The 23,022-nt window shown below is 45.4% G+C and overlaps 1 protein-coding gene across 2 annotated transcripts in view; it reads right to left on the reverse strand.

Annotated features, from left to right (window-relative positions):
• The window catches only part of GRHL2 (grainyhead like transcription factor 2), a 125,794-nt gene that overhangs the window by 101,828 nt on the left and 944 nt on the right, over positions 1-23,022 (reverse strand). The window lies entirely within an intron of this gene.

Raw genomic sequence — 23,022 nt, forward strand, 5'->3', positions numbered from 1 at the left:
GATGCAGGCCCTGTAGACTTGCATTTTGGTGTGAGTGTACAGCTTGTTGTTATTCCACACACTCTCACTGAGTCTGGACAGAGTTGTGGCTGCTTCACCGATCCTCCTATTTAGCTCAGTCTCCAAGGACAGGGTGTCAGTGATGGTGGACCCGAGGTAAACGAACTCGTGGATGACCTCTAATGTACAGTTGTCAATGCTGATTGATGGAGAAACAGCAACGTCCTGAGAAAGTACACTTGTCTTCTTTAGGCTGATGGAGAGCCCAAAGTCCTTGCATGCTTTGGAGAACCGATCCAGCAGCTTCTGAAGCTGGTCTTCTGTGTGTGACAGGACAGCAGCGTCATCTGCGAACAGCATATCTCTGATGAGGACTTCCCACACCTTAGATTTAGCTTTCAGCCTTGCAAGATTAAACAGTTTCCCGTCAGATCTTGTGTGCAAAAAGATGCCCTCTGTTGAAGATCCAAAGGCGTGTTTAAGGAGGAGTGCGAAGAAGATCCCGAACAGTGTCAGAGCAAGGACGCATCCTTGTTTGACACCGCTCCTGATGCTGAAAGCATCTGATAATGTGCCATCGTATTGGACGGTTCCTCTTGTGTCTTCGTGGAAAGACTGGATCACCTTGAGTAACCGTGGCGGACATCCTATCTTGTGGAGCAGTTTGAACAGTCCATCCCTGCTGACCAAGTCGAAGGCATTGGTTAGGTCAATGAAGGCAATATAGAGTGGCTTCCTCTGCTCCTTGCATTTCTCCTGCAGCTGCCTCAGAAAGAAGACCATGTCGACAGAAGATCTCTCTGCATGGAATCCGCACTGTGATTCAGGATACACCCTCTCAGCAATCTTCTGGAGTCTGCCGAGGATGACGCGAGCAAACAGTTTACCAGTGATGCTTAGGAGGGAGATTCCATGGTAATTGTTGCAGTCGGTTTTGTCTCCTTTGCTCTTATACACGGTTATGATGTTAGCGTCACGCATGTCCTGTGGAACCTCTCCCTCTCTCCAGCACAGGCACAGCAGCTCATGCAGGGGCTCCAGGAGAGTGTCCGTGGCACACTCGATTACCTCTGGTGGTATACCATCCTGTCCCGGGGCCTTTCCTACTGCAATGTTGTTGATGGCTCTCTTCAGTTCATCCACAGTTGGTTCCTGGTCCAGTTCGTCCATTACTGGTAAGAGTTCAACGGCATCGAGGGCTGAGTCGACCACAATGTTCTCGCATGAATACAGCTTGGAGTAGTGCTCGACCCAGCGCTCCATCTGTTTGGCTTTGTCAGTGATGACTTCACCAGATTTGGATTTCAGAGGTGCCATCTTGTTCTGGGTGGGTCCTAATGCCTTCTTGATGCCCTTGTACATTCCCCTGAGGTTACCAAAGTCAGCACTGGTCTGGATGCTGCTGCATAGCTCGAGTCAGTAGTTGTTAGCACAGTGCCTGGCCGTCTGCTGTACTGTTTTTCTGGCTGCTCTGAGCACTTGCAGGGTATTCTGGCTTGGCGAACGTTTGTACTCCAGGAGCGCAGCGCGCTTTTTTTCGATGGCTGGACTCATCTCATCGGAGATGGCTTCGAACCAGTCATTTGTGTTTCTAGCTTTTCTTCCAAACACCGACAAGGCCGTGTTGTACACTGTATCCCTCAGATGCTGCCATCTGGATGTCACATCGGCACCCCCAGGGTTGCTGCGCAGATTCTCCTCCAGGGTCGCTCTGAACTTTTCAGCTCTCTCTGAGTTAGCCGTCTTTCTGGCATCGATGCGAGGCCTTCCGATTGGTTTAGAGCGGCGCAGCTTCTTGGGAATCACCTTGAATTTGGAGCAAACTAACGAGTGATCTGTGTCGCAGTCAGTACTATGATAGCTGCGTGTCACAAGGACGTTTTTGAGGTTATCACATCTAGCGATGACCACGTCTAGTTGATGCCAGTGTTTTGAGCGTGGGTACCTCTATGACACTCTGTGCTGTAGCTTGGTTTGGAAAAATGTGTTTGTGATGCACAGATTGTGGTATGTGCAAAGTTCGAGAAGACACTGACCATTTTCATTCATTTTTCCCACACCAAAGTGGCCTAAGCAGGAAGGCCACGAGTCACGATCGGCTCCAACTCTCGCATTGAAGTCACCCAGAATGTACAGCTGTTCGCGAGCAGGTATTTGCACTATGGCAGCACTAAGCACATCATAAAACTTGTTTTTTACTTCTGTTGCAGCGTACAGGGTTGGAGCATAAGCGTTGATCAGGTGGACAGGACCGGCGCAAGTTTGAAGTATGACTTGAAGGAGTCTTTCTGATCCACCCATGACTAATTCCACCATTTGTAGAAGGGTGTTTCTGATGGTGAAGCCAACACCATGCTCCCTGGGTTCTTCTCGGGCTTCACCCTGCCAGAAAAAGGTGTAGTCCTTTTCCTTTAGAGATCCCGAATCTGCGAGACGTGTCTCCTGCAGAGCAGCAATGTCAGCTTGGAGCCTCTTCAGTTCCTCACTGATGACAGCAGTCTTTCGGGTGTCGCTGATGTCCTGAAGATCTTCAGTTAGACCTGTCAGCATGGTCCGCACATTCCAGCAAGCAAGCTTGAAACTTTGATGGTTTCCTTTTCTTGTTGATTTTCTTATTGGTTTGCCTGGTGCTCAGCTTTCAGGTCACTTGTCAGGTTTGGGAACCTTAAGCCTCACGCACCCAGTGAGGCAGGTGAACTGTGGTGGGACAGTACCCTATTGGCTGGGGGCTGCCCAGCTTGAGGCAGGCGGTGACTGTCCAGTGAGATGCGACGATCTCTCCCACCGTCGGAGGCAACCCCTGCCACTCGTTCTCTACACCAATCGAGCAAGAGCTTAGAACCAGTATCTGTTACCTCCCGTGTTGGTTCAACGATGTTAGCGATACTGGAGTACCTCTCCAGGCGCGAGCCTGGGCGATTATTGGGACCCTGGGCTGCCCAGACACCAGTGTTCCCCTCTCGGCTTTACTGATATAGTCCAAAGGGGAGGATAACATCTATGTCTGGTACCAGCTCAGCTGCAGGAGTAGCCGGGTCAATGCCAGAAGTTGGCACAGAACCTTCCTCCCTGTCCACTTTTCCCCCATCCACTCCCATGTGTTCTGACTGCACCACACTGCCCCCTATCAGTTCTCCTTGCCCCCAGGTCCCCCTTCCCCTGGCCTCTCCGCACCTGGCCACATGCTGCTGCAGCCCCACGTTCTCCAGGAAGGCACCGATCTCACAGCCAGCCACACCCTGGGTCCCAGCCAAAGCTACCAACTCTTCATCTGACTACGGCTGTCGCTGGAGCCCCACAGATCTGGTGCGGCGCGTGCATGCAGGGAGCACAGGACTGGGCCTGGAAGCCATGCAATCTGGGCCAGCATGCCGCAAGCAGCCTCCGTGGGTGCTGCCATCCTCACAGTCATACCCAGGCACCCACACACTCCAGAGAGCCACTTACCCAAAGGTGCTGTAGTTTGCCCCCTCCTTCCCCAAGAGAGCCCTTCTCAAAACTCCCTCCTGTTAGCAACCACCCTGTTCGCCTGCACCTGGTCGCATGCTCCCTGGTCGCTTGTATTATATTATATTGTTAGTCTTTAAGGTGCTACGGGGCTGCTTTTTGTTTTGTGAAGATACAGACTAACAGGGCTACCTCTCAGACTTTTTCTAGGAAGTTTGTGGCTCAAGATAAAGGAATAGTAGTGCGTGAGCCCCTTCTACCATCATCTCTCTTCCCAGCATGTAGAGAGCAGTTCTGAGTCCTCTTCGAACATACATATATGACTTTTGAAAGCACAAACGTACTTGCACACTATACTTTATAACAAAGATTTTTCATGTGTTTTTGAATTTACAAAGTCTTATGAATGTTAAATACCTTTTAACAGATCACAACTTTCAAAATGGTGTATTTATTGATATTTATTACAAATTATTGAAAGTGTCCTTGTATGGTTTTGCATCTAGAGCACCTAGAACAATTCATTAAAATGCACATCCACTGACCTAATTTTGAAGAATGCCCACCTTCGCATACACTACAGCAAAATCAATCCATATGCTATGTTAAAAATTCCCACGCACAGTATACTGGAATGGAGAATGCCAAAAACTTAACAGCACTGCATATGCACATTAATACAAGTACAGTGATCCTGATTCAAGCTGCATACGTAAGCTGTATACACACTAGGCTGGTATCCTGTCTCCCAACTTTGGCCAATGCCAAGTGCACCAGAGAGGCAATGAATAGAACAGGCAATCTCGCCGATTCCCAGTTTCTGACAAACAGAGGCTAAGGACACCATCCCCGCTCCCCTGCCTAACAGCCACTGACGGACCTACCCTCCATGAACACATCAGGGGCATTTTGTTTTAAAAGCCTGTTACAGTCTTGGCCTTCACAACATCCTCTGTTAAAGAGTTCTACCTATCAATTAACTGAGCGTTGCGTGAAATCCTCATTGTTTGTTTTAAACCTGCTGCCTATTCATTTCATTGCTGATCCCCAGTTCTTGTATTATGAGAAGTAAGTAACACTTCCTTATCTACTTTCTCCACACCAGTGATGATTTTATAGACCCCTATCATCTCTCCCCCACTTAGTGGTCTCAGGTTTATTAATGTCTGCTTATATGGAAGCTATTCTATACCCCTAATAATTTTTGTTTCCCTTTTCTGAATCTTTTCCAATTCCAGCCTATCCTTTTTTGGGATGGGCAACCTGCTCTACAGACAATATTCAAGATGTGTGGGCATACCATGAATTTATACAGCGGCAACGTCATACGCAAGAGCATATTACTTTGTTCACAAATGATCCCTACCCTCATATAGGAACATAATGCCTCTCTGACTGTGCCCCTGAATAGCTGCAGCATTTCGCACAGGCATGTTCTCTGGCTGTTCAAAACATTCACCAAGTGTGCTGCCGCCTCCTCCTTCTCCTCCCATCCATCTGCGAGGCTCCCTCCCTTGCTCTCACAAAGGCTGTGCAAAAACACAGCAAGCAGCTGTCATAAGTAGCAGCTATTTTTCATCTGCCTCTAGTCTAGACATCAAATCCCTCTAAATCCAGTGTTTCATAAGCATTGTGGCTGCATCACGCGAGCGAGTTCTTTTGGAAAATCAGGCCGTTTTTCAACAGAACACGCAGAGCGTCCACACACAAAATATGCTCTTTCAACCAGAAATCGAAAGAATGCAACTCTTCTTCTGGAGGCCCTCTTCCGCACCCGGACCAGGAAGATAGCCTTCTTTCAAAAGCTTCTTTCCGAAAAAAGCATGCGTACATGCTCCGCGCATCCTTTTTGTGAAAGAGCAGTCCTCATGGCACCGGATTTTTTCAATCTCTGACCTGTTCTTTTGAAAGAGTGAGGGCTGTGTGGACGCTCTCTATCACTTTTTTGTGTGTTGACGCAATCTTCGAAAGAAGATCTTCCAGAAGATCATCTTTTGAAAGATTGCTGTAGAGCAGACATGGCCTTTGAGACCACAGAACACCAAACAATAATATTTTTTTATGTGGAACGCCTCTGAAAATTTACTTCGCTCGTCGATGGTACGGATTCTTTAGCAACGGTATTTTCAGTCACTTCTGGCTTTTTTAAAAAGACATTTGACTTCCTCTGTTTATTCATATCAGTGGAAATAATAAATTCAATAAATCATCACATGCGCCTCGGTTGACATCAAGCAGCTGACTGACGGCGTAGCCGCCTTGCCAGCATACCACACGCACTGTACGTCATTGCTAGTTGCTATGCCACCATGTAGATAGGAGGCTAGTGCAATGTTAGGCAACCTTGCTGTGTTGCAGACAACTACCCCCTCATCAGATGTAGAGCTAGAATTATGTTTCAGTATTTTCCATTACTGTTATCATTGTAAAATGATTATTTATTGTAAAACTTTGAATTATTTTTCCAAACACTCGTGGCGCACCTGCGAGCTGTTCACAGAATACCAGTGTTCCATGCAACAGTTTAACAAACACTGCTCTAATCTCTCCTTCTCCCAAATGCACACTCCGTTGCCATTCTGCAATGCTTGTGGTATAAGATCAGGTGTCCACCCCCACAGAAGACCTGATGGGATAAATTATGCCATTAACACAAAGACCACACCTGGAAGAAAGCTGAGACTTGCTCAGCCCTAATTTGTTGATGAAGTCCAGCCGCGAGGAGGAACTGGGCTGAGTTTATGAACCCAGGAAGTTGGTAGCAGAAGAGGGCTGATGGGAAAGGCTGCAGTCACTTCCTCAAAGGAAAGAGTATTTGCAGAATCATGTAGGTCACACTTCTGTTTGGGGGGGAGGGCTGTCACAAAAGGCAGGTTGCAGTTTCTGGAGCAAGAGTGGGCCCCAGGATGAGACAGGATGTGTGAAGACACCACCGGGGCAAAGGGAAGACAGCACAGAAACTGGCAGAGTTAATCCTCAGGATGGCCAGGTGCAGGCAGTGAGTGCTCTCTGTCATAGTAGTACAGCCAAACTGTTCCTTTCTCCTATCCAAGTGTACTGTAAAAAGTTCAAAAGCCAGAAGTAAAGCTGAGTCTTTCAGAATGACTGGTAGAATTTTGTTCTTTCCACCAACAGAAGCTGGTCCAATAAAAGATATCTCATCTACCTGGTCTCTCTCATATCCTGGGACCAGCATGGCTTCAATGACACAGCAAACCCCGTCAATGTCCATTAAGACCAAGGCAGCAAAAATTCCATTTCTCATTGCAGAAAAGAAGTCCTGAGTTTCTAAAGATCCTGGCATCATGAATCTTTCCAGATCACCCAACGTTAATGTTAATGAACCTTTCGCAGTATTCCACAAGGCTTTGTGGTATCATCAAGAAATATCTCTTCCTATTGATAAAGTCCGAGGCTGGAGGATGAGGAGGAAAAGAATAAGCACACTGGTTGTATCAATGTGCACAGCACAATTTGGGAACACCAGGCCATACAAATCTATTAATAACCTCATGTGCCTTGCCCACACTGACGCCCAGGACAGTATACATCTTTGCGATCCCAGGCCCAAGGGATGATTTAATAACACCAAACTGCTTAACACAGAGGCAACTGTGCACTTCCTCACACTGAGAAGAGCCCTGGGGTTGATGTTCTGTCACTGCAGCTCCACTTCTATACAGATTCCTCAGAAAGTGGCTTTTCACAGCTGATGGTCTGCTGCTGCTCTTGGTCATCAGAGGTCTGTATCACTATCCTGTCTCACCAGTAAGTGCGTGCTGTCTCCAAAACAACACTTCAGCAAGCAAAGCTACCCCAGGAACTGGAAGGGATGTTGAGAGGTCATCAAGTCCAGCCCTGCCATCTAGACCATCTATGAGAGGTGTTTGTCTAACCTGCTCTTTGAAATCCCTAATGATGGAGATTCCAAAACCTCCCTAGGTGCCCCCTTACAAAACGTCATGCCCCCAAGGGCTCCTGGCCCCGATTTGCACACCCCTTTTCCAATTTTCTGACAATTTTTGTTGCTTTTTCCTGGACTTTTTCTTAGTCAGCGCACAGTAGAGCAGAAGAATTACCTCTTATTTCTTACAGCACGCTTGCTAACACTTATTAGCATGTCTGCTTTTTTTTCTGTAACAGTGTTACATTGTTTACTCATATTTAGCTTGTGGTCCACTATGACCCCCAGATCCCTTTCTGTAATACTCCTACCTAGGTTGTCCTTTCCCATTTCGTATGTATGCTGCTAATTGTTCCTTCTTAAGTGGAGCACTTTGCATTTGTCCTTATTGAATTTCACCCTGTTTACCTCAGACCATTTCTCCAGATTGTCCAGACAATTTTCAATTAGAATCCTATCCTCCAGAGTACTTGCAACCCTTCCCAGCCTAGTATAATCCACAAATTTTATATGTGTACTCTCTATGACATTTTTAAAATCATTAATGAAAATAGTGAACAGAATAGTATCCAGAACTGACCCCTGCAAATCCCGAATCCTTAAGCCTGGGAACTGTCTTCCAATTAGTTATGCATCCATCCTATGCTCCATCTAGGTTGTATTTCCATAGTTTGTTTATGAGAAGGCCATGTGAGACTATTAATAACCCTTACTAAAGTCTAGGTATACCATATCTACCACTCTCCCCACATACAGGAGGCTTGTTACACTGTCCAAGAAAGCTATCATAGTGGTTCAACATCATTTGTTCTTGACAGATCCATGATGGCTATTTCTCACTACTGTACTTATCTTTTAGATGTTTGCAAAATGATTCCTTAATTATTTTGTACATTATCTTTCCTAGCACAGAGGTTAAACTAACCAGTCTGTAATTCCCTGGGTTGTCATTATTTCTCTTTTTTATAGATGGGCTCTATATTTGCCCTTTCCCTGTTTTCAGGAATCTCTCCCATCTTCCATGACTTTTCAAAAATAATAGCTAGTGGCTCAGATATCTCCTCAGTATACTTGAGTATTCTAGGGTGCATTTCATCAAATCCAGGTGATCTGAAGACATCTAACTTGCCTAAGTGATTTTTATCTTGCTCTTTCCATAGTTTAGCTTCTGATCCTCTTCCATGTGCACTGGTATTCACTTTGTTAAACCACCAACCTTCTTGGTAAAAACTTAGAGAAGTTATTGAGCTCCTCTGCCATTTCCACATTTTCTGTTATTGGTTTTCCCTTTTCACTGAGTAATGGCCTACCCTGTCCTTGGTCCTCCTCCTGTAATGTATTTGTAGAATGTTTTCTTGCTACCCTTTATGTCTCTAGCTAGTTTGATCTCATTTTATGCTTTGGTCTTCCCCTACACATGTATGTTGTTTACATTCATCCTTTGTAACCTGACCAAGTTCCCAATTTTTTAAGACTCTTTTTTATTTTAGATCATTAAAGAACTTCCGGTTAAGCCAATGTGGTCTCTTGCCATGCTGCCTGTCTTTTCCATGCAGTGGAATAATTTACTCTTGTGCCCTTCATAATGTTTTTTAATGGCTACGTCTACGCTAGCCCAAATCTTCCATGCAAATAGCCATTTCAAAGATTACTACTGAGGCGCTAAAATACACATTCAGTGCCTCATTAACATGCCGGCAGCCAAAGCACTTCGAAATTGCTGCATCTCACTGCTGCGCAGCTCGTCCAGACAGGGCTCCTTTTCGAAAGGACCCCGGGAACTTCGAAATCCCCTTATTCCTATCAGCAGATAGGAATAAGGGGATTTCGAAGTTCCCGGGGTCCTTTTGAAAAAGAGCTCTGTCTAGACGAGCCATGCGGCAGTGAGACGCGGCAATTTTGAAGTGCCACGGCCGCCGGCATGCTAATAAGGTGCTGAGTATGTATTTCAGCGCCTCATTAGTAATCTTTCAAATGGCTATTTGCATGGCCATTTCGAAGATTTGAGCTAGTGTAGACCCAGCCAATAACAGACCTAGGATGTCTGCTCAATGTTGGCCTCATCATAAGAGCTCCTACTGCCCCGATTCTAATAATACTGGATGAATTTAGATATGCTTGCAGCAGCTTGTTTATGATCCTTGTGATGACGAATATAGAGCTCTTAAATGTATCCTCCATCATGCCAGACAGTGCTTTGAAAATGGTGCTCACTAGCTCACAAAAAGCCAGAGTGATAATCCGACGAAATAAAAGGAATAATGGGAATTACGTATCGGAGGGGTAGCCGTGTTAGTCTGGATCTGTAACAGCAACGAAGGGTCCTGTGGCACCTTACAGACTAACAGGAAAGTTTTGAGCATGAGCTTTCATGAGCAAAGACTCACTTCATCAGATTCAGTCTGTCCTTCAGCCCTATAATTACATTGCCAACTGATTTGTGCTCCCCATCAGATGTGAACCAATAAATTAGACTGTGTCTTACATGAATGTTTTTACTTGGCAGGAGGGGATTAAGTTGCAGGCAGAAGAATGGATGTGGACGGAGAGTTACCTTCCTAAAAAAAGGGCCGTTGTGCTTTCAGTACTCTTTCCCCTCCTGTCGCCTGGGTGCATCTGCCACAAGTCCTCTGCGGACCGTCGCACCCCCGCTCAGTTCCCCACAATGATTTGTGCACCCTACCACTCATGCATGCCAAAAAAATAAAATCACGCTGAGCTCAAAAGAGTAAGTTTATTTTGCGGGAGGAGAGGTTTAGACAGCAGGGAAAAGAAGTGTGGTCAAGGGTGGCGGGATTGCCTTTTGCAGTGGCCCTTGGGACTATAGCGGCAGGTGCCCTTGCCCTTCCTCCCTGTGTTCCAGGAACACGACGATGGGGGGTGGGCAACCTGTCTTCAGGGGACTCCCAACGGCTGCATTGGGAGCCCCTCTGCAGCTCCAGCATGGAGCACAGGACCACTGTTTGGTCGCTCGCTGCCGTTATGAGCTTTGCCGCGTTCTCCTTCTGGCTTGCCACTTGCTGTATCTGGATGTTAAGCATGCTCTGCTGCCACTGTGCTGTATTCTGCCACCACTGCGCTATCTCCCTTTTCATGTCACTGGTTTCTGCTTCAGCCCGCTCCATGTACTGCAGGATCAGATCCTGCTTGGATCTTTCATGCTTCCTCGCCCTGTCTTCCATGCTGGGCACGACAACTGAAAAGTGAAGGTCAACACTGACTTACAATTCCCACTAAGCCCTTACCCATGAAATGAATGGGCCTCTGTCTCTACCATCATAGGAAAGTTTCTTTTTGCAAGGCTGCTTTATGCTTATTAAGGACAGGATTCAAAGCATGCATTGCACAAGCCATCGTTTATTATCGTTTATCCAGAACATTTCATTGCGAACATGGTAAGCTATTATCTGCTTTCAGGGGGCGTGGCCTGCAAAGAAGGGGAAGCTGTCCAGTGTCCTGGAGAATGGGAAAAACTTTTTTCGGCCATTCCTGGAGCAATCCTCTGCAAGGAGCACCACAGAGCACAGCAGCCATGTGGTGGGAAGGAAGGGTGGGGAAGGGTTTGAGCCCAGCTGCATGGACAGGCTGGGTGTGGAAGGACCCCTGTAAATTGAAAAAAATTCCTGTGGGGGGAGGGTTCTAGCCGTCTGCCAGGTCAAGGTAAAAAAGTTTCTTGGTGGTCAGTGGAGCAGCCGTTGTCAGGGAAAAAAGGCCACATAAAGGAGGACAAATGCACCTGTGCCACACGTGTCGGTTTGCAGTAGGAGGGTCTGCAGAGCCCAGCAGCCACGGGGCGAGGGGGAAGGGTGGGAAAGGGTCTGATTCCAGCTGCGTGGATGGCTGGGTGCAGATGGATCTCTGTAAATTGGAAAAAAATGCAGAGGAGGAACGGTAGCGGGAGGGGAGAAGGCCTGGAAAGTCTGCCAGGCATTGGAGGGTCGGGGGCTGGCAATGCAGCATGCACCAGCCACATAGTGCAGCAATGTGCACCAGGGAAATTGAAAAGGGCAGGAAGCACTGCAAAACAATCCAATCCAAATGCCAGGGCTTCTTTAGGTTGCCAAAGAAGACATCACCCTCCTAAAACTAACAGATATCGACAAAGATCTGCTTGTCCTGTGTGACCGCAAGCCTGGAAAATTTGCCAAAATGCTGTGCTGTGCCATGACACTAGATCATTATCTGGTTGCCTGGTGTGACAACGTGTGCTACTGTGGAAGCTGCAATAAGTCAGGCTTGCCCAAAAACATGGTGCAAAAAATACGAGAGCCTGGATGACGCCTTCAAGGAAATCTGCAAAAAGGATGCCCAGAACTATTAACATGCTGTTCTGACGGGCACAGATCCATAGAAAACCTATACCCGTATTTATACCTACACCCATCCACAACCCGCTTCTAGCATTCAGAAAATAATACTCTCCAGAACATCTTGGTCATGGGGGCTCAGGGACTGGCATAGAGGGGACCAGTTTCAGCTCTAGGGTGAACAGCTCTGGGCTGCCAGGAAGAACTTCCTTTGGCCTCTGCTGGTTGCCCCCATCCTCCTCTCCATTGGTCTCTGCCTCCTGGCCATCCAGTTCCTCTCGGCTCACCCTAGACCAGAGCCTCCAGAACTGTTGTAATGAAGAGTGGGCAACATGGTGCAGTCCCCGCCAAGAAGCACATGCAGCTGTTCATAATAGCAGCAGGTCTGTGGAGATGACTGGACCGCCGGTTGGCTTCCTGGACTCTCCAATAGGCCTGCTGGAGTTCTTGCACCTTCACCCGGCATTGCATAGAGTCCTGGGAGTCACCTCTGGCAATTATCATCTGCAAAGTGTTCTCATATATGTTCATATTTCTCTTGGACACCCAAAGTCTGCTTGCCACTGATTTCTCTCTCCAAACTGCAAGAAGATCCATGATCTCCTGATGGCTCCACGCTGCAGCTCGCTTGTGAGCCTGAAAACTACTACGCAGATCACTACCCTGAGTGCTCATGATTGAAGGAGATGGCTACTGATGCAATGGCTACTGATACGGTACAATGCGATGGGTAAAATAAAGTTTTTATTTTGGGTGCCCTTTATATTTCTAGGCCTGGGTGCTGACGAATTCAAATTCAAAATTCACAGGCTTCCTGTGACCAGCTTCCTGTGCACCTGGAGAGTAGCAAAGAAGGAAGAGGCCATACCTGGCAGGTAACTGCATAGCTTTGTGGGATACATACGGGACACTTCTGGAGGCTAATAAATTCGATTTTAAGACATGATGCTTCCACACTGGCCTTTATTTGAAACTTGAAATTCAAATTTTATGCTACTCTCAGCTGGTTCAGATGATATTATGATATCCACATTAGTGCTCTCTAATGAGAGCTAATGGTATTTACAGTGAAGTCAGTGACATTTTAATATCAAGCTAACTGCCTTAAACTTGAATTGTTCTCACAGTGCAGACATAGCCTGAGTGTCTCTCTGATATGCTGATTCTTATGTGCTGTTGTGTAGCTGGATATGAGTAAATGCATGGATCAACAAAACCGTCACTTTTGTTACTGCATTTCAAATAAATATTTGATTTAAATGATACAATATGATGCAATTATGTTGATACACAAAGCTCAGAACTGGATATGATCTATGTGGCAGCTTGTAGCAGCTGTTGAATAAGTCAACATACTTGTAAGCTGGAGGCAACATGCCACTAGATAGAAGTGTGAAAAGATACTAAAGGACAGGTTGTCTAAACACAGAAGTTGTGCCAGTTCAATTTAATTTGGTGTAGTTAAACCAGTGCAATTTGTATGTGTGGGTTCTCTATCACTTTAAAACTGATTAGATCAATTTAGCTTGTGCCTGTAATTTCAGAGTCGTGTGAAACTGATGTGAACTAGATTTAAACCAAGGGTCAACCTGCATGTTCCATGTGTTTAACTAAATTAGCATAAAAATAACATTTATTTAAAACAGGGACAACTTTGTGATTGGGCCCGAGTTAACATGGAAGGAAAACCTGCTTGAGTGAGATGTAGCTAAAGGGAGGACATATCCTGAACAAATATGAGAATGTGAATGAATGACAATAAAACTGTTCATTTGTAATAGGCCCAATGCCCAACCATAAAGCCCAGATCTGAATTTTTTCCAAGTCTGAGAGTGCTTGAAACTGAAGTTCTATTTGTGCCCAGTACAGAATAGGCAGTATATAAAGGGTTTTGTTAACTCCAGCTATTCAATGTTTTGTCTTAGCCTCACTTTTTCATTTGTCTCTCCATGTCAAACTTCTAACCTTCTTGCTTTGTTCTGAATACAGAATTAATTTCTTCATGGGCTTTTCTTAAAGATCTCATCATTGTAACAAGTCTGCTTCATAAACAATTTTTGTAACACTTGGGTGAGGTAGTATTCTGTGGGGCAACTGATGCACAAAGAGATTAAGGTGTAAAAAACTTGCCAGTTTTGCATTCCCAGTTTGAAACTCCAGGCTAATTTTTTCCCCAGACATTTAACATATGTCCAGAACAGAACTGTATTGGTTTCCATTTAGACAGTACTTGGTCCAGCCCTTGGGGCAGGGAGCTAGACTCGATGGCCTCTCAAGGTCCCTTCCAGTCCTAGTATTCTATGATAAACTACAAGTTCTGATCACTGGTACGACTTTCCCAGAACTTGAAGACATTTGAATTAGGAACTCTATCTCAGCTCACACTCTACTCACAATATATTTGTGTAGGCAGCACATGAAGAATAAAATATATCATTGTCTCACTGTGACTTGATTTATTTAATACGTATTTTGGACGCCAGAACACCTGTCCAAGAAATTACAGTTAAATAGCCAGTACAATCTGAGTCTCAATTAGGTGGTAGGATCCAGCTAAAGTTACAAAGCAGCATAAGAATTTATATATTCAAACAAGAAAATAGTTAGATGTTTTGTCTCTAGTATGGACCATACTAAAGCTTCAGAGGAAGACACAGTTCCCATAATACACTCTACCCGAATATTACAAATATGCATGTACATGGGTAACTTCATAGCAGAGTAAAATATGACTGTTTAGACTACTTGGAAATTAGAAGTAAGAAGATACCAAACCTCTGGTCCAATCTACACTCTTTCCTCAATCATGCAGTGTTCCTATGAAATCAGTGGGAGTTTGCCTACTCAGGAGTGCTAGGTTGGGACTCTTGTAATTCTAGGGATTTTTTTCTTTTTCAATATAATGACAAATCTAGACAAGATCTAACATGCTGAATGACTAAAAGCAATTATATTGCCTACGCTAACTCGGGAGAGAGAGTAAAGTATACTGTGAACACGGATATGTTGTTAAACTTGTCAGAGTCAGTTCCAGAAAAGTATTGACACAGAAAAGTATAAAAAAATTCAAAGTAAAACCTGTATTGAGATCAACCTTTAATAATCAGTTTGCTATCTTAAGCAAAGACCTTACAGTATTATTGTGGTTTCAGTTTTGTTTGACCTAGTTAAAAATAATTTGAGGCAACCAATTTTTGTTGATCTCTTGGGTAGGTACAGATGGTAGGTTTCACTTTATTAAGTAGAACAGTGTTAAGTTATATATCTCCAAAGAACCAGAGGACTTTCTGGATTTGTGCCATGTGCTTGGTTCAAACCTAGTGAATTCAACAGCAATATTTCCATTTATTTACATGGGTTTTGTATCAGGACCTCTCTCTGCGTTTATCCTTGTACCCTGACTTTTCTAACAGGAAAAATTGTACAGGGTCATTTAACAGACCTCTCTGGGCACATTGCCCCGCAGTGCTTTTTTAATCTCCAGGTACTAATGACATAACTTCCTGAATACGTAGCATTTTAAAACTTCTTCCTCCAGCCCTTGCTCACTCAACACACTCATTGAAATTAATAGGAATGCAAGTATAGCATCAGCAATGCTAAAGAAACTTTCTAATTTGAAGATGCAACAACTTTATGGAAAGCACAAGAGCAACAGTCCTAACCTCTTTCTAGCCAAGACTTCTCACAATGGAAAAAGCAAATTGTTAGAAAAACTTAGTTTATTTCAAACATAACATAGATAAATTCTTCAATACCAGGGACAGAATTGCATTCTACTACTCAGAGGAAAAATTGCAAGTATGTGAATGAGTCTCTCGTTTGAGGTAATAGTTATGAGAATATATTCACAAGTTACAGGCATATTGCAATATTTGATTTTTCCACAGTTCAAACATTCTTAATATGGTTTAATTCAGGGGTGGGGAAATACCAGCCCACAGGCCAGATCCAGTCTGCAAAGGTTAGTCTGTGGCAGGTCCCCACCTCTATATTTATCTCTGCCTCCAGAGGTATCAGGCAATCGCAGCTCTTGTTGGTTTAGGATCATCATTTGTAGCCAATGGGAGTGACAGAAAGCAGCGTCCCAGACTATGCCACCTCCTGCAGCTCCATTTGGCCACAAAGAGCGATCTGTGGCAACCAAGAGCTGTAGCCAAATATAGCTGTGACGCCCCACCAGAGACTAAACCTGGCAAGCCACCACTTTTTTATTGATGACTCCAGTTCTCTTCCTCTTTACATATTTGGTACCACTACAGAAAAGAAAGTTAGTATACCTAGTCTGTTGGGAGATCAGAACTACTTAGTTACTGGTACTAGCTGTTCTCTGCTGATTAACTGTTATTTCTTCAGTCATTGATTAGAAGCCTATTATACAGACTCCAAAGCATGAAGAGAACTCTGTGATTATTGAGTCTCACCTCCTGCATAACACTGGCCATAGTATGTCCCCAAAATAATTCCTAAAATATTTTTCTAAAAGATACTCTTTAAGTTTAATTTTATAATTGCCACTGATGAAGATTCCAGCAAACCACTTGGTAAATGTTCCAATCCTTAATTAACCTCACTGTTAAAAAGGTATACCTTAGTCAATTTAAATGTGTCTTACTCCCACTTCCAACCCCTGGACTGTTACACCCTTGTCTGTTACCCTGATGAGCCCATTATTAAATACTTGTTCCATATGTAGGTACTTACTGAATGTAATCAAGTCCCATCTTAACCTTCTCTGTGTTAAGCTACACAGATTGAGCTCCCTGACTCTCACTTTAAGGTATGTTTTCCATTCCTTTACAGCGACATGGTGGATGAGGTAATATATTTTATTGGACCAACTTTCTGTTGGTGACAGAGACACATTTTTCGGCTTATGCAAGAGCTCTGTCTCTCTCTCTCTCTCTCTCTCGCCAAGAGAAGTTGGTCCAGTAAAAGATATAAGCTCACCCACCTTGTCTCTCTAACAGTCTGGGATCAACATGACTACAGCAAGGTTTCTAACCCTTTCATCATTGTCATAGCTCTTTTCTGACTTTGTGGACACCAGAACTAAACACAGCATTCCAACAGTGGTTACACCTGTTATAGGTTGAATCTCTCTAGTCCATCCCTCTTGGGACCTGAACAATACCAAACAAGACAATTTGCTGGACCACGGAGGGTCATATTGTCTAGCAGCATTACCAACACTAGCACTTTTTACTGGGCTCTTAGAAGACATTTAGGGGTAAATTACAGCTAAATAACAGCACAGGACACTGAGAGCCAGGACTGGTGGCTGTGAACAAATTTTATGGGACCACAGGAAACTTGGCCACACCCATGATAACTGGTCATCCAGCAACTAAAACCATGCAGGATTACAGATGTTGCCAGATGAGAGAGTGCCGGACTAGAGTGTTAAACCTGTGCCAAATGCAGAAGTAAAACACCCTCTTTATTTCTGTTTAATATCCTCCTGTCTATGTATCCAAGGATTGTATTCACTTTTCTGGCTAGTGTGTCACTCTGGGAGCTCATGTTCACCTGACACACCCCCAAATCTCAGGTAGCCAGTGTTTTTTCTTAGCCAACAGATTCGTACACTGGTGGATCCCAAAATGCTGGTGAATATTTGGAAGTTTTATTCTGAGCAAAATAAGACAGTCCAGATGCTCTTCTCCATGACTGCTGAAGAACGTGACACAATCAAAGGAACTGCATGGAATGTCAAAAGACATCTAGTCTCAACTCTTTCAGGCGACATCCCACTCAAATGCCCCCTTTATAGCAACAAAAAGTGCTTTTTTTGTGCCGGTACTGAGTACTGGCACCTCAGCAGCCCCAGCCATGGGACTGGCTGGGGGTGGGGCGAGGAGCCAGCTGAGTGCCAGCACTGGGAATGAAGTTTTCAAAATGTCTAAGGTGGGAGTACATCTCCAGCCTCCACTATCCTTCCCACTGCAGAGAGCAGGGCTGTCCTTAGGGGCAGGGCCCAGGCTGGGGGTGGGGCCAAAGCAATGCCTCTCACTGAAAGTCCTGCTCTTTTCCCACCTCCAAACAACATGACCTGGAAGATTATGAAGCCTGGTGCAGTGGCAGCAGGAGTGGCCTCTCCTCACCACATGTGCAGCAGGAGCCAGAGGTCTGGCAACATATTCCATTCCCTTTGGGCGGCCTGCGGCATCCTTCTTCTCTGCAGCAGCAGAAACTGGGGCACCGTGGGGCTGGAGCACTCTGCTTCCGCTGCCACTGAAGAGCCACGTGCAGCAGCCAAGAGACTGCCAGGCCTCCAGATGCTGCCACCTCTGTGGTGAGTGGGAAGGAAGTGAGTCCTCTGTCACTGTGCCAGACCTCTAATCCCCTGTGTCCTTCCTGTCCATAGCATGTTTGAGGCAGCTGCCACAGGGCCCCCAAAAGCATGGAGCCAGGAGCAGCTGCCCTGATTCATCCTATGGATGGGATGGCTCTGGCAGAGAAGGCAGGTGACTATCAAGGTTCCTTCTTCAGTAACAATTGCCTTTTGAAAGTATTCTCTCCTTCTCAGCTTTCATTTTAGGTGAGAGCCTCAGTTTCCACCTCTCTGAAGGGACACTGGTGAAGCAATAAAATATGACCTACATCACAATGTGGCTTGTAGCCATATTTATTCTTAGCAAGCAAATCTACGTTTGAAAATTCTGCACATTCCTCAGCCTAGCATCCACCCATCTGCTTGCTTCCCTGACACAAAGTCAGACACTTTTCAAAGGTCACTGACGTAAAATTTTGAAAAAAGCACTTCCATTGAGAGTTGCTGGATGCTCACTGCTTGAAAATTAGGCCCAAGGATCCCTTATGCAGTGGCATTTTAGGCCATCAAAACTAGTGAATACCTTAAAAATGTAAACTAAATAAATATTTAAGTATAGTGCAACAGATCATTTTATACAACAGAACCTCAGAGTTATGAACACCAGAGACTTGACTGGTCAACCACACCCTCGTTTGGAACCAGAAGTACAAAATCAGGCAGCAGCATAGACAGGACAAAGGAAATCAAATACAACACGGTACCATGTTAAAAGTAAACTATTAAAAACCGAAGTTAAAAACAAAGATTTAACAAGGTAAGGAAACGATGTTTGTTTCATTTAAATTCGGATAGTTAAAATCAGCATTTTGATTCTGCATATCAAAGTTTCAAGGCTGCATTAAGTCAACTTTCCATTGTAAACTTTTGAAACAACAACCATCATGTTTTGTCAGAGTTACGAACATTTCAGAGTTATCAACAATAACCATTCCCAAGGCATTCGTAACTCTGTGGTTCTGCCTTAAGGTTATGGCTACACTGGTGTTGCTATTTCAGGATACAGGTGTAAAACAGCAACTCCATGGCTAAACACTGCACTCGAAACACCTGTAGCAGCACTATTTTGAGCAGGGTATTCTATTTCCACTACATGAGCGGGTAGTGGAAACCTCGAAATAGCAACTTATTTTGAACTTTGGTGCTTTTTAGACAAAACCAAGTTAGAAATAAATTAACTTAAAATACTTAAAGCAATTTGCATTTTGCAAACTGCGTAAGTTATCCTAGTTATGGTTACAGTGTAGCCGTAGCCTAATATCTCAAGATCAATTTAGGATTTGGGCTTTATGTGGAAAACTTGGCAATAGAGAAATTAGGCAGATCAGAAATAAAGGCTCAGATAACCATACTATTAAACTTCCTAACTTAACCATGACAAAAGGAACAAATCAAAACAAAATACCCTTAGATACAGTCACTCAGGACGGAACATGAGAAGGTCTTTCTGTTAAGCTGTAAACAGTGCAAGGAAGGCTTCAGCTACCCTACCCATGAAACACAAAACCACACACCACGAGTCTGCACTAGTGCTAGGGCTAGCACAAGGACAGAGGGGAAAGAGCTTGTCTCCCCAGTTCAGGAGCTGTTGAGGCTGTACCAGACTCCAGTCCAGTGCCACTGTCCCTTAAGGCTTTGGGACAGAGTGCAATAACTAGAGCAAAGCAGGGAGCCACCTCTAGTTCCATCTACCCCAGGCCTTTTCTAGCAGGGGCTGTGCTCCTGGTCAAAGGGGACAATGGTATTTGGCCTACAGCTCTCCTGCACTGTCTATGGAAGAGTACGCAACAAAGAATCTGCCTCTGTGAACCTACTAAATCCCATGAAAACTGGGGCAAGCATTATTCACTATCGCTAATGCACTTAATATCACTGGTCTGAACACCTATCAATTCTATATTAAATTACATATTCTGCAGCACAAAAATACCAAGGCTTTAACTTATTGATGTAGAGGATATTGTAGAATCTGCGCACAGTACAAATACAGACACTGTACACGGGGCTGATCCATGGCAGATGGGGGGAAACAGGGGTTTCTTCCAGCCACACAGGAACCATTGCTGTTGACCTTCCTGGCTGATACAAGTATGTGATTAAATCTGTAGAAGGAAGCCAGGCAGGACAGGTTCTAGGCACAAGTGTACAACACAGCAGGGAGAACGCGAGAGAGGAAGACAGAGAATATCTTCAGGAATAATACCGGGGCCTTTTCTTATTGTAAATAAGTTTCATGCTCAGTGTTAGAGCCAAATTATTTTCCTATTTACTGTTATCACATGACGGCTGATATACACCTTTCTTTAAGAGAGAATAGCTACTGGATCTACATAGACTAGTTGTGAATCCACGGGCTCTGCTTCTTCCACTAAACTCAGTTGAAAAGCGAAGTGCATAGCTGCAGAGATAAGGTAGCTTCTTGGAGTGGACCACGCAAATCCTGCTCCAACTTTTCACATCCCCTTTCATAGGTATCTTCAGTACTGCTTATCCACACACATTAATATAACATAACAGAAAAAACCTGTTCAATTGAACTGACAAGAATTAATCGACATCATAATAATGAACATCTCTATTTTATTTTCTCTCTTGGAGGGAGAGAGAGAAAGAAAAAGTGTGTGTGTGTAAAGGGAGATGCCATATGGAGATAATGCTACAGGCTAAGTTTTAATTCTATACAATAAGATACTGAATATATTAAGCAAAAACCAATAGACTTCCTTCACAAAGAATTATTCTTCATTCAGCCCTACCACCATCCTTGACAAACAACTTTATTTTTCCTTAATGGGTCACACCTATGTTTGCAAAGACCAATGATATTTTTACACCTTTTACTATTTCCTCTTCAAAACCTCTTTCACCTTCACACAAGATTTTTCTAAACCTCTCACAGGCACACTTGCAGAGAGCAGAAGTTGATGTCTGAGAGGTACATGGCCCCTAAAACGCCTTTATCCCTCCGGTATTGCCCACCAGGTGATTAGCAAGCTATAGTAACTGACAAATGAGTACTTCTGCACCTGCTCCTCCTTCTTCCTTTTGCCTCAGCATTTCTAGAGCAGATAGACTTGTTCCTCACCTCATCTGACTTCCCTTCAACAATTTTTCCTTAATCCACTGCAACCTGGTTCTGGCCTTCTGATCCATTGAAACCACTGTCACTAAGGCCTGGTCTATATTGTGAGGTGTCATCAATCTACTTCAGCTAAGCTATTCGAATGGCTGAAGTTGACATACTATGGCATCTTGCGTGTAGTAAGGTCAACAGAAGCTGCTCTGCGATGACACCAGATACTCTTCCTGTTTTGGTGGAGTATCGGTGTTGACGGGAGAGCGCTGGGAAGTCAATATACTGCATCTAAGCAACTGCGATAAATCAACTGTCGGTGGATCCATCGCTGCAGTGTCAATAGTGTAGACATACCCTAAGATCATTCTCTTTGTCAGATATAACAGTGTCTTCTCCCTTCTGTCGCCCTTAACATACCCATTGCTCCTGAGCTTCTTTCACACTATAGACATCTTGTTCACTTACCATTGTTCTTACAGCTGCTCTTCCTTCACCACTAGCCTGGCTCCTGGCTTCTCAACATCCACCTTCCCAGAATCCTCCTGCCACCTGCATCTGACGAAGTTGGTCTTTGCCCATGAAAGCTTATGCTCATACATTTCTGTTAGTCTATAAGGTGCCAGTCACAGGACCCCTCGTTGCTTTTGCAGCTACCCCTCTGATACTTGATACTCCTACCAATTGATGCTCAAATGTGGCCAAAACTAAATCTGTCAACTCTCCACTCTCAACCATCCCTTCCTCTCCCTCACTGCCGACCCTGCGAGTCTCCTTACCAGCTCCTCTTCCACCCCACACTCTCAGGTTCTCACCAAGTCCTGTTTCCTTTTCAAGTTCAATATCTCTAAAATCCATTCTCCCTCTGTCTATACCATGGGTGTCCCACCTTTTGGCTTGCCTGGGCCGCATTGAGTGAAGAGGAATTGTCTTGGGCTGCATATAAAATATATAATATAGTTAATGCATATAAATCACATAATAATGTTAAAAGTTTACGATCTTGTGGGGCCGCATTACTAGCTGTCCAGGGCTGCACACAGCCCATGGGCCACGGGTTGGACACACCTGGTCTACACTGACAAGCCCTGCCTGTGGTGTCCTTACATTGCAAGGTCCTGCCTCTCAGCCCCAGAGCTGAGGGTGGAGGACCTAACCCATCTGACACCTCCACTGGTGCAACATCTCTCCACCCAAACGCCCACATCCTGGCTCTTCTTAACTTTCCTCAGAGCACCTTGGGTTCTACCCCCTCCTTTATCACTATCCACCATAATACCTCCCCTCCACCCACCCTTCTCCTCATGTCCTTTGCTAGTCGCTCCTCTCCTTGTGACCCAGGGTCCTCCACTCCTGAGTCTTTCCCTCCTTCAGGTCCCCTGCTTCCTTTGGGTCCCTGTCCCTTCTCTAGTGTGTCACCTCTCCTCCTTCAGTCCCCCCTCTCCAATGCGCCCCCTCCTCCTTTGGTCCCCCCTCTCTGCTCTGGTGTGTCCCCTCCTCCTTCTGTCCCCCACCCCGGTGTGTCCCTTTCTTCAATCCTCTCCCACTTCTGTCCCCCACCCCCACTCTGGTGTGTCCCTCCTCTAAACGTCTCTCCCCCCATTTCCGCCCGTGCAGCTCCAGACCAGGGCCGGGCCGCCCCTCGGCGAGGCCTGACTGCCAGCGAGGCGCACGCGGGCCTGCAGTGCCCTGCACATGCCCGGAAGGGGCCGGGATACAGGCCTGGGCGGAATCCGCCCCCACAGCTGCTCCCCAGCCGCAGCCTCCGGAACTCGCCGGGCCCCTTCCCGGCGGCGCCGCCTGCTCCGAAGCCGCCATAGAAAGCTACGAGGAGCCGGCGGCGTGTGCGCGGCTCCCCCAAAAGCAGCAATATAATGGGGGGAGGGGACACCCGCGCCCGCCCCCGCCCCGCACACGGGGATCGGGTCCGGACAGGTGCGCTGCCCCCCCGGGGCCT

Source organism: Carettochelys insculpta, chromosome 2, assembly GCF_033958435.1.
Source record: "Carettochelys insculpta isolate YL-2023 chromosome 2, ASM3395843v1, whole genome shotgun sequence".
In the NCBI taxonomy this organism is placed as follows: Eukaryota; Metazoa; Chordata; order Testudines; family Carettochelyidae; genus Carettochelys; species Carettochelys insculpta.